Below are 7,439 nucleotides of genomic sequence, written 5' to 3' on the forward strand. Positions count from 1 at the left end.
GGAATTCAAAAGATGAATATGTTGACAATCTTCAGATAACCGTCACTTTAGAAAGTGTGAAATTCAAATATCATTCTTCCATAATGAAAGCTATCACTCTAGAAAGAGATAAAACTGCCAACCATTAATTGCCGACCTGAGCATTATGCCAAATCTTTTCTTCTTGATACAGGGAAATTATAAAACTGTAACTAGTTCGCAACCAGTTATTGTAGATCTTAACTTTACTGTAATTTCCATGCACTAAAACAGAATTGGATCCGTTGTGTTCATCAAGCATTCAGATATAAATCTTATACATGACCAGTTACATAACTAAACCCGAGTCTGAGGCGAGCATGCACTAGAGAAATATTGAACTGTAGAATGGGGTATTGATTATATTTCGAAAACTTACCGTTTTAATGTCTGTTAATTCGTTTAGGGTTCTGTTAGATAATAGAGTGACGCCTCTTGACTCGTTTTTAGTTATCTTACTACAAATAAATGTGAACGGTTCATATATGAATACAGTGTCAATATACTTCTTGTTCCAATAAGAGTGATGTTGGAAACACTATATACGACTCACTATGACAAATCCAATGACTATTTATCTATAAGTATTCTGGCAACTTCAACAATAGATCGTGTTATTTTGGAAACAAAACTACTTTGTTTTTAATTGAGAGAATATATAATTATGTGAACATAGTGAGAATTGCGTATGAACTCTTTGCTTTCAACGATGATAATATGAAAGGGGTGGGATTTTGTACAAGAACGCCACGAAACAAACGACAGTTGAAAGCAACAAACGCAGCATTAAAAACCTTTCATACTAGATTTATATGTGAAATTAAGCATTATTTCGCGGTCCATAACCAATTTAATTGCATTTCACACCGAAATATTAATTATTCATTATTTGTTAAGTCCACTTAGATTTGATGGTATACACTACTGCCTAGAAGTTCATTCCCCTTACACGCATGGGCAACGCGTTACGCAACCAGTGTGCATCGGGTTGGTCACGCGTGTGAGACCCGTGTGCAACGCGTTGCACACGGGAGTGCACCCCGTCCGCCACTCGTGTGCAACGCGTGACACACTCATTAGAGGGGGAACAAACTTTTGACCAAAGGAGGGCCCGTGTTAAGCTGAACCTGGAGGTGGTAACAAGGAGAGAAAATTTTGTTATCCTGACGAAAAATGATAATACACATGTATTTCCTAATGTCTCCTTTCTGTATGTGATTTTGTGGGAATAACATGAATACTGTTGCGATTAAATAGATCTGTTTTGTTTTATACGACCATTGCTTCTAAATCCGATGGTGTTAAGAGAATACATGGTCCTGGAACATGTTATTGCAATTGAAATGCTTTTATTGTGATTTGACATTAACCGTCTGTAGTACGACTTTCAGTGATAATATGTATGAGGTTTGGCGGCGCATTGTTTTTATTGGACCCTAATTACTTTATGATGACTTGGACTCTTTATCACAGCTCCATAGCCGTGAGGCTGGAAAAGAGCAGCATGTAATTAATGAGGGTGGGTTATATCATTGAGGATACACTTGAGGGAGAGAATACTAATTACCGTACTACAGGAAGAGACCTGTAGACGTAAGCGCGGGGTTTTAGCTGGCCGTTTGATAATGGCCGCCAGGAGAAGTGAGCTTTGCCTGCGTCATCTAAAATAAATAATAAGATACAGCAGTGTTATTTTCACGGTCTGTTGAATAAACTCCCAGCGCAACGGTCAATGTATCTTCTACTTGATCCTTGATACATCATTTTGGCATTCACAATATATAGTATTTCAACGTACAAAGGAGCACTGATCTAAAGCAATTCCGCTTTAAAACATACATTGAGTTAGATAACAATGAACAACCAGTCAGTGTATTATCGGTTACCCTTTGAACAAAGTATGTTGTTTTTACATCTGTACTTCACGCCATGATATGAGTATTCCCTAGGTTTAGTAAACCTACCTTCACATGTAAACACTTACTTTTGACATATCCACTGTGCAAGATAACAGTAATTAATCAATCAACGTATTTCCTGTTGATCCTTTGATGTCTGGGAATGATCAGTTGATCTACAAAAAAAGTAAAGCAACTGATCATACATCACTTGCTGGGCTGCGACGTGCATAACTCACATTCCACCTCACTTCAAACCTGGATTTAGATTAAATAATTACCCCAGGTACAAGAAAGACCAAATTTGAACCTTTATCGGGTAACCTGAGTGGTGCTACAACTAAGTATACATGTTATAAATTCATTAACTGAGCAGCAAGTGAATTACGACAAATACAGAAGTGTAGGGTTATACCAGAAAATGTGGATGACAACAAGGGAGTAGTAATTGTATCATCCACGCAATCCGAAATCCGCAAATGCTTTCACTCAGGGATACTTTTTTATTATCAAACTGTAACAATCAGGGGTATTTCCAAATGACGACATCCGATGAGCTTTCGCCGTTATTTGTCTGTTTAGGCTGAAGAAATTAATTACCATGCGCCCTTTGTTGAAATCTTCATAGATCACGGGTAACCAATCAGTTTTCAAAAATGCGTAAGTTTATTTAGCTGTCCTTGCAGACTGGTAGCCCAGTCTCTTGTCACGCTCGGTTGCGTTAACGAGCAAATTGACTCACGGCAGCTAGTAAGCCCAAGCGGAAATCCAAAGGTCGTGTTACCTGAAGAACCAACCTTCATTTGCAAAACATCTACTGCTCTCAAAATCAATAGTTCTCCCAATACTAAAAGTCAGAACTTTCTAACCAAGGAGTACCAGTTGAAACTGGTCGATGGCTGAACATTCCCAGGGAAGACAACCAGTGTCCACTCTGTGATTCTATCGCTGTGGGAGATGAATTGCATTATATATTCCGATGTGAAGCTTTTCACCAACGGCGATATGAACTCTTAAATAAGCAATATCTTAAGTTTCCAAACATTTAAGAAAATTATGACCACTAACAGTGTAAGAAATCTAAAAGGCCTATCTAAATTCCTTAACAATGTGTACAATACAATTGGTAAATTGTATTAGTATCCACGTATCCTATTTTTATTAAATTGTACATAATAAAAATTGTAGATAATTGTATGTCATGTTATTCTAAGAATAAATGAGTTTGAGTCCGACACCCGAGAAGAAGCCAGAGATTAGTGCCCCTTTTTGAATAGTTTACAATCATGTGTTTTACGGTTAGCTGTGTTGGCTTAAACGTATTTATATTTCAAAAGAAATCTGGATCGGTAAACAAGCAAAACTTGCTTATGTAATACCTCTCCAGGTAACAACTTAACAACAGCTGGATATATATAAGAGAGTGATGAACATAAACATACAAAATGCACAAATGAAATACACGAAGCCATACACTGAAGCAAGTGGTGTCTGTAAAATAAGGTAATGCAGTTTTCCTTTACTACATGCATAAAATTAAGCTACTCAAACATTTTGCTTTTGACAATGATGTCATGAACTGATTTAAGAAGAGTCATGTTTGTAGAACTGCTTAACTACTGCCATATAATATCATTTTTAGACCATACCCATGTGTGTAGAAATACACAGTGTTTCTGATATTATCGTATTTTTTAACAGTTATAGAAAAAGTGAATTGCATCTTCAAGGTGATATCCACAAGTGCAGTCTGTTATGTCTGATACATGTCGTCTAAACTTATCAGCGTTTAAGTCACTGCAGCCGAGCCTAAGGCGACAGTGGACAATTTGGCATGATCTATGAAAATATTTGAAGTCAAAATTATTAATAATTGCATCAGAACGATTAATTAAGGATTTGATTTCTTTTAATGAGCGAGCATTAGTTACTTCATCGGATAGAGGGTTCCGCAGGTTGATCATATCTAGAAGAAATGATAATAAGCATAGGACTGTGTTCTACATTTGATTGTTTGTATGTTGAATCTTTTTCTAAGGTTATATTTGCTGTTATCAGAGAGTTGAATATACACTTTTCAAATATTTTGGCTAAGCAACTTGTGAGTGCTACAAGTCTATAATTTGAGCATTCATGTTCATCGCTGACACTGACACTGACACCGCATCAGCCCGGCAGTGGACTTGACACAATTATTTGCGCACCGATTATATAACTCCTACAGACAGGTGGGGTGGTTGTTCAAAGCGAAACGGACGACCCCGTCTGTTATCTAATAAATGCTGTGCGGCGCCTTTGATCTTGGGGGGTTGCACTTCTTTATTTAATCATTACGCTTTTTTACCCTAATAGTACAAGTGCTTCCCCGTGTGCGAGATAGGCTTAAGTCGGAAAGCGCACGTTAAATCTCCGAGGTACCTATCTACCAGAACTCTATTTGCTGTTCTGGCCATACATAAATATATGTAAGTTACGTACATGGGGAGGCTAGATTATTTACAGCTTACAGCAATATAGTGCAAATATTATGTTCAAAAAAAGAAAACGTTGATAGATCTATAACACACTTTTTGTACTATTAAACCAACTGTGGACTTTTAAGACATTTTCGCTTATTGTAATAACATCTAGCTAACCAATCATGTCTATCTCTGAAATCCACAAGCATAGTTGCTGTCAAACCTAAAAAACATATTCAGGGAGGTCAGTTTTGACTTGCCAAGCACCTTAAGGTGAGTTTATTTTTAAACTGTCAAAAGCGATTGTCCCTTCAATACTAGTATATGTCTGGAAGCTGTCTCTCGGACTGTTATGAGTTATGATGTATTTTATGATATAACTGGGGAATGTTCAAATTAGTTACTGTCATTTAATCCAACGTTCTAACTGTCAACTGTCTCAACAGGATCATAGGTTTGGTTATATATCTCCTCCCTGTCTCTATGTCTTAAGTTGTTAATCGGTAACTGCGGTCCAAATGTATCAACTTATTCATCTATTGTTGCAAACTTGACTGATTTAAACATATCTTATTGATCATGAACTACTCAGTCAGTCAAGCACCTGTATCAGAAATGTAAAACCAGCCATGTTTCATGTAGTCCCAATATCACTGAAAAATGCCGATGTAACGTGACAAATAAATTTACTCACAGACAATATATTTTTCGTGAGAGTGAAGCACAATTTTATTAAAGTTTTATTAACAATTTCATAAACTATAATAATATTAATATTAAAATTCATCATCACTTGCCAAGTTTATGAAAATGTCAAAGAAGGATTAAAATCCTAAAGATATCCTATCTACGTGGTATAGGTACTCACAACCTCTAATAATAAACTGTTACGTTTGGTATCCCCAGCAATACTCACTATGGTCATTGGGCAAATGTAAAAATCACAAACCCTAACGAGATTCTGTCTACATGGTCACACCCGGTGATTGTGAAGATCTCAAATTTTATCAACTGTCAGACAGCATGGCTGTTCATATTCATTTACAACATCCTCTTATAATTAGTATAAAAGTGTCCCACACAAAACCTTCTTTTATTTATTTTTCAAAATACAACACAGAAAGTGGGGTGTGGGGAAATGGGACATATTCCTACGTGAAATAATGAGACATTAGTAGTGGTGACGGCTATGTCATAATTGAACTGTCTAAAGCATAAATTTGGCGAACGAAAAATGTTATATTTGCAATCAAATGGAATGACTCGTGTGGGCAAATGAATATGTTCGCAATCCACAAACAATTATTTTATTAATGGCGAACATTTACCAACCCGCGACAATCGTGTCAACACGGGGGTTCCCTTAGATATAAACTCGCATCTAAATTCACTACTGTTCTACTGTCGGCTAGCCACAATGGCTAGACTGGACCCTAGTGGAATGGTTCATGCCATAAAAGTCTAGCAACCGAACACTAATTAAGATGGGCCGACCTTGTATTTACGGTCTGGTGAACACAGCTCAATGGCCGCTCATTAACTCAAATTTCACATCTCACTGTTTTGTTTTATCTCACTATTCATTTGATAAATTTGTCAACTTCAACTGGAACCCGGTCCCGTGTTACACGCGTGGCACACGCGTGTGCAACGGGTTGCACACGCGATTCACACCCGTTGCACACCCGTGTCCAACGGGTGCTCACCCCGTGTGCAACCCGTTGAGCACCCGTGGCACATGCGTGTTACACGCGTTCTCAACGCGTGTTGGGGGAATGAACTTTTAGGCAGTAGTGTAAATGTTCGAAGTATTTTACCGACTGATGTTATATTGATACTTTCGTACGAGACAACTTACACTCCTTTGATACCTCTGATTCAGTTTGACTGACCACATCAGAATCCAGAACAGGCTAACATCATGGTAGAACCAATATGATTAACCTAAAAGTGTATGGATTCACGTTTTTATTGTTATCGTATAAGGACGTGACGAAGCTATGGCTTGAGCATTACATCAATTTTTATTTAATGAATTATTGCTTTTTGAAAGGCTGTATAAGTTTATCATTATATAACTGGCACAGAAACTCGATCTCTGTAAACACTATCACCATGAATACGTATTTGGTCGCAAGTGTTTATTGTATGGAATGACATTAAGATGTGGCATGTGACTTTACTGCATTTAAACCAAACCTTTCGTCCAGTTCTTCGTCAGTAAATTGTACCTGCATATTCTGCTATAGAAATAGTAAACCATAGAAATAGTGCTTACTAGTTTTTAACATGTATATTTAAGACAGTGGCATCCTTACACTGCAAACACGAAAACGTCGGTTTTTTCCGTATATGGTCATTGGACGGAAAAACGACGTTATTTGGACGTTTTCAAACCATCGTTTTTCCGTCCAAATAACGTCGTTATTTGACATCGGAATTTACTGGGAGAGAACGATAGCGTTAAGCTCCTCCCTTTCTTGATTGACATTGTCAATCAAGCAACAGCGTCTACCGGTATTTCTACTTCTCAGATTTCATTGGTCAGTCTCCGCGTGTTAGATTACAGGCCCGCGTTTGACGCTGCACTCGAAGCGCTTAGCGGAAGTACTGAAATCAATCGTTCTGCGCATGCGGATTACTTAATGCCTTGACCAAATTTTCCGTTCTGTGCATGCGCGACTTCGCGTATTGTTTCCTAGATTTAATGTCACCACTATTTGACAATGGTTCATAAACTCAGTCACGTGAAGGTTCGGAATCGTAACGAGTAACTCCATTTAAATTAAAGAGGAGCCCCAGTGATATGGGAGATTCCAAGATGAAACTATTCTATGGCTATCTAGGCTGCCGCCCAAACCGATCTAAACGGGACCCGATAGCTTATTGTATGCTATATAGTCATATGGAAGTGGACAAGAACTATACATTTTATTCCGGCCGATTGTTCTTGCATTTACTTATAAGTCAGGAAAATGGACTTAAAAGGGGAGTTGTTGAATGTAATTATTTTAATTATTAAATGTTGCCTATACACTAATCTGGACGAACTTCTCATTGTTCT

This window comes from Haliotis rufescens, unplaced genomic scaffold, assembly GCF_023055435.1.
Source record: "Haliotis rufescens isolate VD_foot unplaced genomic scaffold, xgHalRufe1.0.p SCAF_13, whole genome shotgun sequence".
Lineage (NCBI taxonomy): Eukaryota > Metazoa > Mollusca > Gastropoda > Lepetellida > Haliotidae > Haliotis > Haliotis rufescens.